Source organism: Mustela nivalis, assembly GCF_964662115.1.
Source record: "Mustela nivalis genome assembly, chromosome: 6".
NCBI classification, from domain to species: domain Eukaryota; kingdom Metazoa; phylum Chordata; class Mammalia; order Carnivora; family Mustelidae; genus Mustela; species Mustela nivalis.
The window spans coordinates 136,031,294-136,044,253 of record NC_139025.1 but is presented as its reverse complement, the minus strand read 5'-3'; the positions used below and the strand labels follow the sequence as shown (position 1 = coordinate 136,044,253).

Here is a 12,960-nt window from a genome sequence, read left to right as displayed (position 1 = left end):
CTCCCTTTTCAACCCCTTTCAAAAACAAACAAACAAACAAAATTACAGTGTGATTTGAACACAAGGTACTGCTTGGAAAGAGAAGAGAGTCCATAAAACTTAGACACAGCTCTTTCAATAGCTACCCAAGCCTTCAGGAGAAAGTCAAGGGCCTTATACACCTCCCTGGGATCTGGTTTCCTTTCCAGATCTTGGCCATTTCCACTCTTCACACTATACTACTACAGCTATGCTTGGCTGACTTTAACTCCATAAAATAGCTGTGCTAGGTTTCATTTCCCAATTTCCACATAAGCTGCCCCTTTGAGCTAGAACACCGTTCTTCTACCCTTTTTGCTCTCCAACTCTGTCCTTTAAAGAACTAAGATGATGGTGTTACCTCGAGAGGAAGTTTGCTCTGATCACTCCCCCAATCCTCTGTACCCTTTTTCTCACTGGCCAAAAATGTGGCTAATGTAGCAAAGAACTTCAGAGGAAAAAGAACAACTTACTGATGCTAACTACTAAAACACTCAATCTGTGACCCAAAGAGACATGAAAAAGATACATAGGTATTCATCGATGAACACAAGAAATGCAGTAGAGAAATGTAAGCTGTATTATAAAGTGATCCCTCATCCCTTTCCCACATGAACTCCTGTTCATATATCAGCAACATCAATCTTCGATGGGAGAAAAATCTGACCTCAAGAAAATAAAAATCACAAGCAGAGATGCACAGTTCCTTAAAAAGCACATACGTGAGAACCAATAATTGTATGATAAATAATAATATTCAAATACATAGTAAAAATAAAAAGAGTCAAACTGAAATTGCGAGAGCTATGGTGACTGCTGCGTGAGGTGATGGTGCAGGACAAGTGAGAAGAGGAGGAGGGCCATGAGGATTTCGTGCCTCGCCCTGTGAATCACCATCCTGCTGCATCAGGCTCTGTTAGGAATAAAAGAGCAGGGCAGGGGGCTGGAGGTGGAGGGAAGCTTTGTCTTGTCTTCAGTTGTCTCATTATTTTTCCCCTTTTCCTGCCGCTCCACTGCAGCGCTGTAAAACATTAGGCAAGCCTCTTAAACACTCCCTGTCTGTTCCATTCCTCATCTGTAACATGGGGAGAAAAAAAAAAAAAAGTATTGGCTCAGAAAGATTCTCTGAGAACATTGTAATACTGTCAGAAAACCGAAGTATAATGATGCTTCTGATTCTATAAGGTCAGTACTAGATGATCTCAGGAGACAAAAATCATTTTTATCTTTCTGTTTTGTTCAACTGAGGAACTGTAATCCATGGCCCACACATCCGCACCAGGCCCTCTATATACATTCAAAGAAGCACTTATAACCATGCAGAAGTGAATTGAAAGTAACCCGTTAGAAGGTAACCCACTGGAAACGTGTCCCCTAGTTTGTAATTCACACCGAAATTGGCATGCTATTTTGGATTGCTTTCTTAGAAGGTCTTACAAGTTACACTTTGTTCTTGCTCATTGCTTAAAATGATTTCAGGGATATTCTTGGGAATAAAAATGTTTAAGAAGCTGGATAACCACTGCCCAGGGACTGCATGTTACCTTGAAGCTTTTGGGCTCACACCACTTAGGACAAGTTAACTCGAGTTCATACAAGATTGCTCAGACCTCCCCTCAGCGTTTCTGCTTCAGTAGCCTCAGATCTCTAAAAGTTCTCTTATGATGCTGCTCCTGGTGGTCAAGGTACTATACTCTGAGAGCCACGGATTTTCAAATAATGTATCCCCGCCATGGTCAACTTTCACTACCAGCTCTTTTTATTTAATAATTGGTAGATGCACCTTATATTGATTCCCTATCTTCCTCTTTTTTAAGATATTGGTAATTTCTAAATTCTTTGTGATCTGAAAGTCGGAGGAATGAGTAAGACTCTGAAAAAGCAGATTTTCTCTTTCTTTAGAATCCGAATTATTGTCATCCTATTTTATCACTGTGTCTCAAATTCCTCATCTGTGAAATAAGGACAGTAAGAGGGTTCAATCAGATGAAATAAGTAAAAGCCCCAGAAGGTACCAGGCTAAATTAGCAACTAGATAAAAGTTATCTACTATTCTTACTACAATTATCCCCACTCATTTTCTGTTATTTTTGAGGAAAACTCATTCATGTTTGCTACATTTTATGTATACATCACTGACTTATATAAAAAAACCTTCATCCATTTATGACGAAATATTCCAAAGCTCCAATGGATTCAATAAACTGGGGAGCAAAGGGAGGCTATAATGTCAATGCCAGATTCTAATCCTATTTCTGCTGTTAAATTGCTAAATGACTCTGGGCAAATGGAGTCTCAATCCCCACTTCTGAAAAAGCATACCTTGGATATGAAGATCAAATAAGATAGTACAAGAGAAATTTTTCTTTTAAGTACTACAGTATTCCTGTCATGAGGAAGATACCTCTATCTGGGAACAGTTTACAAGATACTAACTAAAGAGGTAAATGGCCATGGTCTCTTACATTCTTAAATAACAGCACAGTGATCAGAATCACCACATAAGCTATTTGCTGAATATTCTCCAATATCACCAAGTCATAACTATTTTTAAAATATTTATATACTGGAATATATCATATTTCAAATATTCCTGCAAAGCGAAGCAAAGAGAAAAGTAGATACAGAACTATTCTCAGGCATTTACTAGCAGCTGCTAAAATCCTCACTTTGTGGCTTTAGCATCATTTTTATTTTGATACAGAAATGTTTTATTGGCCCTAGGCTTTTGTTTAGTGTAAACACAATGTACACACACGTGTATGAATAACGGTAACCAACTGATTTTCATTGCTAGTTTCTCTAATACTCTAAGACAAATCCAATGTTCTTATCAAATTGCACACTACAGTTCATAAGCTTTTAAATCTTAATTTATTGAAAAGAGAAAGATGGGGGATTATAACATTGCCTTTGTACATTTCAACTAAATTACCAAACAAAAAGCCACATATTTTTGTTATCAATGCTTAATAACATGGAGAGGTACAATGCATATTTCTGATGACATTCTTTACAGAATGTCTCCTAATGAAATATAGTAAATATAGTAAAACCCATTTTTTAAAGGAATAAGCTCCTAAAAAGCAGTGTATAAGCATTTTCAAATAAGATCCCATTAACACTGCAGCAATACTCTCCATTATAAAGAAATCCAGTTATGAAGTCTCTTATAAAGTTTATCTTAATGACACTATCTAATTGACTAATGTGTAAGTTTCCATTTTCATTTATTTAAGCTTTCTGAATGTAGGGGGTATTTACATCCTACAAGACATTACAGACTTTAAAATATCTAAATGCAATTTAAAATATGGAAATGCTGTTGATTTTTTTTTAAAGCCATAGAGAAATTATTTTTTATCAATTGTAATTGTTAAAATTTTAAGAAACTAGTTTCAAAATATAAGTAATGTGAAACAAGGGACAGCAAAGATAGAACACCATTCTGTATATGGGTTTCTTAAATTTGAGGTTAAAATCAAAAGATAGATAAAATGTGAGAACCACATCTTTCTTTTTATCTGTTTATCATCATAATATTTAAATACCAACTACTTTTAATATATTTTTTTCACTGTGTTCCCAAAAAACTTACTAGATCTAGTTCCATAGGCCTAATACATGTACATCCTTGCAGGTATAGCTTTTTAGCAATATGGGAGAAAGTAAAATCCTACTGATCTTAAAGAGTAACTTGATGAGAGAGCAGGAGGCTGGCTGAGGACAAAGCAAAAGCTGGCGCCTTGCACCCCCTCTTCACCCGCTCCCCTCCATATGTGTAGCATTCCTCAGGCACCCCTGACTGCCCAAAACGATAAATAGTTAACTTGCAGAGATCACAGTCCTGCAAGGCAGGAGTCTCCCTTGGTTTGCAAATGTCCTTGAGATTTACAACAAAGAAGTTACCTTATCAATTTCTCAATTTCCATAGACACAGAACACAGTTCCTCAATCCCTAAGGTCACCCTCCCCTCCATAAAAAACCGAAGGAGGCAGAGGTAGAAGGAAAAGTAAATAAAGTTAAATTTCTTCTAAACCTAAATCTCATTAACAGGGATGCTTGATAGCAGGAATGTAACATTCCACCAGGAGACTCCCAATTGTCTTTACTTGATAGCAACTAAGCCTTCAATATCCTGATAGTATTCTTTGCCCCAATAGCCCTTCTGAACACCCCTTTGTCCTCACCTACCCAACTCCTGTGTATATAACCAGCCACTCCTCACAACCCGGGGCAGCAGCTCTTCCTCCCCACGGGTCCTGTCCCCGTGCTTTAATAAACCACCATTTTGCACCAAAGATGTCTTAAGAATTCTTTCCTTAGTCGTCAGCTTTGAACCTCACCCCACCGAACCTGACTTGGGTTCTGGAACTTCATCAGCTTACATGCAATAGGAAATAAATGAATTCATGTTAGAGGCCTTATGAAGGTTGTTCTCAAAGTTTTCAGTTAGTCTCACTGACAACCATATTGCATTAGGAAACACTCTAAAGTGAGTCACTTATGCTTCCATTTACTGTAGCTGATGAACTCAGTCACAGGAGATGGCTTTTCAGCCACCCAGAACATTACACCAATTTGTTAGACGTTCACAGATAAAAAAATCTTCAGTTGGTACAAGTGTATCTCACTGGTTTACAAAACTATGTGTAGAAAGAATAGTCTTGGCGCCTGAGTCAGAAATCACTAAATAACATCACTCTGCAGACTCCATGGCACACAGGAACCCCTTGAATATTTCTGTTAAATGGACAAAAATGTGCTTCCAATGACTACAACTGTTTGAAAGGAAACTATATGAAACACTATATGAAAAAAATACTTACAATGGTATTCTAACAGTATCTTTAAATGAGATATTTGTAAAGCACTTGGAAATGCCTGGCCCATAGGAAGTTCTATATGTATCTGTCATTACTCTTATCCTATAATCTTAGTTTGGTTCACAATAATCTTCATAGCTCCCTTAGTATAAGCCATCACCACCACTGATAAAAGGAACTCAGACACATGCACACCACTAGTGAGGCTGCAGTTCCATTACCTTTATATGTGGAAGAAAGAGTATCTAGGATAACCACCATTGTTTTATAATGAAGGTTAATTCAGTCAGCTTCACATACAAAGTAAATTCAGCCTTATAATTTATCCTACCAACAAATTTATCCCTTATAAGCCAATATGTCTTCTACCCACTGTATTTATATAATTCAGAACTCCACATAATATTCATGTTCACTTGTATCTAAGAAATTCACTTAAAAAGAAAACATTCAACTCCCAATTGATAATTGACCTGCGAAGTTTCCCTTCACACTAAAGTAAACTGTAATATAGGAGACTGCTAAAAATTGTTTGGGATTTACTCTCTTACACTTTGATTGCTGACCACAACAGAGATGAAGACTGAGGTAGTTTGAAAATTCTGTGAGGATTAAATCAGACTATATTCTTCATATTCTCTAAGGAAGTAAACTTTAGGCTGTGCGAAGTACCCTCAACTTCCAGGGGCCAAGAACAACTACTGCTGCAATGAAAGAGCAGAGTAGTTAGGGTTAAGGAGGTGGTTGCCTTCTACAATGAAACTAGCTTGAACTATCTATTTGTTGGCATTATTAAAGTCAACTCTATTTCTTTGACTTAGGCAGTGGAGCATTTGATAAGATACAAAGATTTTTAAAATAAGATGTCATTTTAAATTAAACACACCAGGGATATTCTCCATTTCAAGGGAATCCAGTTATGAAGTCTCTGATAAAAGATTACCTGAATAATGATCTCATAATTTACAAAATCATAATTCAAAGTGAATTATGGTTTAATAGGGAAAGGGTCTAATTTATACCGCACATAAGTGATTAAGATATACCATAAATGCTAATATAAAGTAACTTAAAATTGATACAATCACAACTGCATTAAGGGGTTTGGCTACGTAACCATGTTGTTTAACTGAAGTGAACCACAAAAGCAAAATCGAACACTTCATACACATTTCAGGGGATGTTCATAGCAAAGAGCCATTTAAATAAAACTGTGGGGAACAAGCAACAGAGATGAGTTGTAGCTGTAATAGAAGATGCTTTTACTTCTCACTGCAAACAACTGATTAACTGCTAAAAAGTAACAGAGGTTTTTTTTAACTATAAGTAGCAGATTTTTTTCCCCCGCAGTAACAAACTAAATCAATTACTGTCCAAAAATGAATGGTTGCAGTAGAGTAATAGGGTATAGAGGAAATTTAAAATGCATTTCATCAGTGGAGGCAGGTAAATTAGCTTCCTGTACACTACAATAGTTAAAGAATCTTTATCTTAATTTTAATTACTCATATAAAATCTACATTAGGATTTCATTTCTTCCTTTGTGGTTAATTCCGCATCGTTTCACACGGTTTTAGTATTTTCACAAGGAAATCCCTAATTTACTGAAATAGTCTTCTAATATAAAAACTAAGCAAAAGTATGTAACTTTTGAAGTAGTAGGGGAAAAAATTTCCTTTTTTGAATAAAAATGAAACAGAATCTCTAAATGTAAACAAAAAAGACAAAAGTATTAAGCTAATTTAAAATGTCATTAGAAATATAAATGGAAAATTATCTTTTATAAAAATATTTTACAGCAGAAAAGAATTATAGGGGAAGGCATACAGATTCTCCTTTTTGAAGGTTTTGCTTTAACACCTATTTCTGAGTAAGATGGAAATAATTCCAAAAAATTCCTTTTATTTTCACTTTAATTAGGTTGGCAGAATTATTAGAAATACTGAAGGACAACAGATAAGGAGGGGAAAAAAAAGTGAAGAATCTCTCCCCACCCCACAACTAAAATAATATTCACAAAATAGAAGTATTATTTTTGTCATTTTCTTCCATTTCATTAGTGTTTAAAATTGTGGGTAGTCACTGATGCAACGAAATGATTAAAGCATATTAACAGTGTAACTTCATACTATCCCAAGTGATATAGATTCTTATAATATTAACTTTAAAATGCATACAAAATAATCATAGATAAAATGCTGTATTATACTGCTCTACACAGTACAATAGCCTAATTTTGTCTCAATAAACAGGATATGTATATAGCCTAAGTGGGTCATGACAGAGCAATAATCAGATCCTTGTAACAAATTATTTGGATAAAAAATATATATACATTATTATACAATAATCAGATCATCCCAGGAAATGATTTGGAGAAAAAAAATTTTTTTTATATATATATAATTAAATATATGTTTTTAAATATTTTTATGTATTTTATATATATATACAACGGATTTGAAATGTGGATGTGAAGCAATCTGACAGTTAAAAGTTACTAAAGGGAAGAAATAATCATGTCTGCAATTCAGGCATTACTAGATATATGTGTTACCTCAACAATATCCGAGTTGGTTCTGCTTTCATGAGGTTCATTATACTCTGTATACTTGATAAGAACTTTGTCCATGTCAGTGCTGGCATACTGAAACAGTTTGTTAGAGCTGTTGAAAATGATGAATGCTATTTCACAGTCACAGAGCACACTAAGTTCATAGGCTTTCTTCATTAATCCAAACTTTCTCTTTGTAAAAGTAACCTAGACGATCAAAGAAAAAAAAGGTATATTTTTAGTAAAAGCATTAGCAGTACTTGAATACAGGCTACCTAAAGATGAGGTCTCTTTTAATCCTGAGTCAGATTCCACAGCTGAAAAAGGTTGGTAGCCTCACGTTCCACATGAGCCTCTTACTCCCCCATCTGCCGCAAGACTAGTGTTCCACGTTTAACTTCTAATTCCTCAGAAAGCACTCTCCTGAGGAAGTTTTCCTTTATCCCTGCTGCAGAACGCAAAAAACAAGAGGACACAGTTGACCACTGGGCCCTTATCATCCAGTGTAAAATTCACAGTCTAGGGTCAACAAATTCCCCAGTGTCCTCAAATTTTTCTTTGAATATTCTTCCAGTTTCCAACTGAAACCTGTCACCTGAAGTCCTCTCAAACAGAGACCAATATTTGTTGGTCTATTTTAAATATTACATCTACTATGCTCAAGAGCGGGAAAGATAAGTAAGTCCTTTTTGCTCCGTATTCTATCTTACAAGTTATTTTTCCTTCCTTTTCCTTCAAAAGCCCCAGGTATTTTGAAGCTGACACCATGAAACTTAAACCACTCAATAACTGTCCTCTTGAAGGGCACCATGTGACCCCCTCATGTACTGATATCTTTCACCTGGTACTTCCCTTTCCAGCCCTACTTGTATAACTGGTGATTTCAGTATCCCAGTTTAAAAAAAAAAAAGAACGTTGCAAAAACATCCCCAACCTCCAAATGATCCACATCCACCCTATGTTAAATACCCACTCCTACTGTCACACCTTTAACTCTGCCACCACCAATAATCACATTGATGAGGGAGCATGAGGCTGGCTGAAGACAAAGCAAAAGCTGGCGCCTTGCACCCCCCTCTCCATCTGCTCCTGCTCAGTATATGTGTAGCATCCCTCAGGCAGCCCTGACTGCATGAACAATAAGCAAATGGTTAATTTGCAGAGCTCACAATCCTGCTAGACAGGAGTCTCCCTTGGCTTCCAAATGTCCTAAATCTCACTAACAAAGACGATTGAGAGCAGGATTGTGACACCCCACCAAAAAGTCTCCCAACTATCTTAATGTTAATGGCTGGTCTAAAGACAACATTGATCAAGTCGCCAGGGCAAGGCCTCAGGTAGGCCTGGGACATCCTGGCACCTTATAGGCCCTCCTTAGCATATGAAAACTCCATTGAAACCTTCCTCCCCCTCACCTTCCCCCAACTGCAGGCTATATAACCTGCCATCCCCACAACCCAGGGCAGCAGCTCTTCCTGCCCACAGGTCCTGTCCCTGTGCTTTAATAAACCACCATTCTGCACCAAAGATGTCTCAAGAATTCTTTCTTGGTCATCGGCACCAGACCTCAGCCCACCGAACCTCATCTAGGTTCTAGAACTTCATCAACATCACCTCCAAAATCTCAATTTCTTGTATTCCACTTTGCCTCCTATCTAGCTCTCCTGCTTTGTATCCTCTCTCCAGAAATTCTTTAACCTCCATCCAGTCCTGCAGTCCACTTACCTCACCCCTTTGTTACAGTCTATTCTCAGGTCCTTTCTTCCCTCACTGAGATGCATGTGCCCTTCAAATGACTATGCTCATATCCTTTGGATAACCAAGTGATATTTTTAAAACATACATCCAATTATTTAAGTAGAAGTTTAGAGCTTTTTTTCTGCACTGGAAGTAATATCCAAACTCATTAAGTAAGCAAAATAAATTATCTGGCTTCAAACTATCTCTCTGAAGTTATTTCCCATCACTCTCCTTTACATCCAGTAAGCCTCATTCATGTGTCTGTGTGTGTGCTTATGTGCATGTGTGTGTGTCTTCCTTAACCACCAGCTACTTTCCTCCCTGGGAACTTTTCTATTTTTCCCTCCTTGTGGAACACTCTTAACACTACATGTGCCTAATGGTTCCTTTCCTCACCTTGTGAAAGTAAATCTATTATTAATTAATCTAAAAAAAAAATCCTTACAATATAAATACACAAATATATATTTTATATAAGTGCATATATATATGGAAATAGTGTTTTATACTTGCCTCCCTACTTTCCTCTGAACCAAAATTAACCCCTTAACCAGTGTTTTTCACTTAGTATTTTTCATTCCACATTTTTATGCAAGATCATATAACCATATTCATATATACATGTATACATAATAAGGGATTTTGTCAGCATTTGATAAAACAGGGACTCTATCAATACTCTTTATTTTAGTCATTCAACCACACCTTGTGGATATGCCTCTATGTCAAATGGTATACTAATGGACTCTTTCATAATTTTTTCATATAAATGTTACAACTGTTTTGTTAGTATGATAGATGTAAAATAAAAATCTCATTTCTTTAATATGCATTTCCTAACTAGTAATTGTTAGATATATTTTTCTTATATTTGTTGTCATTTGGGATTTGCTTTCTCTATATTGCCCATCTTTTGGCCATTTCATACTTTGTGATTTTTTTTTTTTTACTTATCTAAGTAAAAGCTCCTTAGCTATATTAACTATGTTTTACAAATACTTTCCCAAATTTCCCACTAATATATCAACTTTGTTTACATAATATTTGTCATTAGAAAGTTTTAAGCTTTCATTAATGATTGTGACACTGTTTCTTAGAATCCTGGCCTTGTATCATACCACTTTAAGAATATAATGAATATAAGAATACCCTTATTAAAACACTGAACTTGAAATCAGTTATGTTTTGAGATGCACCTAGATGTACCTGCTGTACTAAAATTCTGAGTTTAGCAAAGATTTAGTCAGAAATGTTTTCCCATACTTCTAATACTGAAGAAGAGAAAGAAAATGACAATCAACAAAGTATTTATTCCAATAATAATTCTTACTCTAAATTAAGGCTTGCAAATTAAGTGAGCTATGAAAAAGCATGAAAATTGAGACAAGTAATGCGGCTTCACAATATCCATTAAGCATGATTAGAGAAAATTTGTTAAAATAAAAACTATAGGGGTGCCTGTGTGTCTCAATCTGCCTTTGGCTTAGGTCTTGATCCCAGGATCCTGGGATCGAGCCCCACATCAGGCTCCCTGCTCAGCCAGGAGTCTGCTTCTCCCTTTGCCTCTCCCCCTGCTCGTGTTCTATCTCTTTCTCTCAAATAAAGAAAATCTTAAAACAAAACAAAAGAAAAAACTATAGTTCACTATCAGTAAAATAACAACAACAAACTATAGTTCACTATCAGTAAAAAGAGTATGCCAGTCCCTATTATCCTTTCCAAAAATACTTATTCAAAAATATTTCTTCTAAGTTAGCAATAAGAAGTTCAAGGTGAAAGAAGGAGTTAGTAGAGGAAGGGACTCGATTTATAACAATGTCTCTCTATTCCTCCAACTTACTATGAAAGACCCTTTCCCCAAAGTGTCAATGAATTAACTGCTCTTTTGCCTTTCTGTAACCGCTTGGCTCCCCCAACACAATGATAGCTGGTAGTTTCATAATAACTGTTTCTTAGCAAGATATGGCATTCCCTGCAAATAGCCTTCTCATAAAATATGGCCTGATACCTGACCACATAGGCAGGGGGCCGCATAGTCACGTAGACAGGATGTCTTTCTGCTGAGTAATAAGATCTAACTTCCCCTCTTTGTTTCCCCTTCCCGCCTTTTTCTTTGCGCGCGGTGGTCTTCCAAAGCCAATCCACTAACACCAAGTATGCCCTTTTTCAAATGTTCAAATTGTCAGCCAATCGGCCCCGTCCCATCCGGGACTTGTATGTACCTGTCAATAAAAATCCTGCACCACCCCAGCCTGGTGTGCTCAGCTAGCAGGAGCTGCTGACCACACGCAGGCCCCCGCACTACAATAAAGAACCTCTTGCTGTTTATTTCTTTTCTTTTTTTTTTTTCTCAAAACCAATCTTTATTATTGGAAGCACAATGAGCTCATTTATTTTATTCAGAGTTTTATCTTTTTTTTTTAAATAAACATATATTTTTATCCCCAGGGGTACAGGTCTGTGAATTACCAGGTTTAGACACTTCACAGCACTCACCAAAGCACATACCCTCCCCAATGTCCATAATCCCACCCCCTTTTCCCAACTCCCTTCCCCCCAGCAACCCTCAGTTTGTTTTGTGAGATTAAGAGTCACTTATGGTTTGTCTCCCTCCCAGTTTATTCTTCTCCTACCCACTTAAGCCTCCATGTTGCATCACCACTTCCTCATATCAGGGAGATCATATGATAGTTGTCTTTCTCTGCTTGACTTATTTCACTAAGCATGATACGCTCTAGTTCCATCCATGTTGTTGCAAATGGCAAGATTTCATTTCTTTTGATGGCTGCATAGTATTCCATGGTGTATATATACCACATCTTCTTGATCCATTCATCTGTTGATGGACATCTAGGTTCTTTCCATAGTTTGGCTATTGTGGACATTGCTGCTATAAACATTCGGGTGCATGTGCCCCTTTGGATCACTACATTTGTATCTTTAGGGTAAATACCCAATAGTGCAATTGCTGGGTCATAGGGCAGTTTTATTTTCAACATTTTGAGGAACCTCCATGTTGTTTTCCAGAGAGGTTGCACCAGCTTGCATTCCCACCAACAGTGTAGGAGGGTTCCCCTTTCTCCGCATCCTCGCCAGCATCTGTCATTTCCTGACTTGTTGATTTTAGCCATTCTGACTGGTGTGAGGTGATATCTCATTGTGGTTTTGATTTGTATTTCCCTGATGCCGAGTGATATGGAGCACTTTTTCATGTGTCTGTTGACCATCTGGATGTCTTCTTTGCAGAAATGTCTGTTCATGTCCTCTGCCCATTTCTTGATTGGATTATTTGTTCTTTGGGTGTTGAGTTTGCTAAGTTCTTTATAGATTCTGGACACTAGCCCTTTATCTGATATGTCGTTTGCAAATATCTTCTCCCATTCTGTCAGTTGTCTTTTGATTTTGTTAACTGTTTCCTTTGCTGTGCAAAAGCTTTTGATCTTGATGAAATCCCAATAGTTCATTTTTTCCCTTGCTTCCCTTGCCTTTTGCGTTGTTCCTAGGAAGATGTTGCTGCGGCAGAGGTCGAAGAGGTTGCTGCCCGTGTTCTCCTCAAGGATTTTGATGGATTCCTTTCGCACATTGAGGTCCTTCATCCATTTTGAGTCTATTTTTGTGTGTGTTGTAAGGAAATGGTCCAATTTCATTTTTCTGCATGTGGCTGTCCAATTTTCCCAGCACCATAAGATACCTAGAAATAAACCTAACCAAAGAGACACAGAATCTATACTCAGAAAACTATAAAGTACTCATGAAAGAAATTGAGGAAGACACAAAGAAATGGAAAAATGTTTCATGCTCCTGGATTGGAAGAATAAATA

The 12,960-nt window shown here is 36.9% G+C and overlaps 1 pseudogene across 1 annotated transcript in view; it reads right to left on the bottom strand.

Moving 5' to 3' along the window:
• Window positions 1-12,960, bottom strand: part of LOC309867648 (myocyte-specific enhancer factor 2A-like) — a 301,652-nt pseudogene that overhangs the window by 57,080 nt on the left and 231,612 nt on the right. The window contains exon 2 of the transcript in view: window positions 7,403-7,606. The product of the transcript in view is annotated as a myocyte-specific enhancer factor 2A-like (transcript). The remainder of the gene's footprint in view (window positions 1-7,402; window positions 7,607-12,960) is intronic.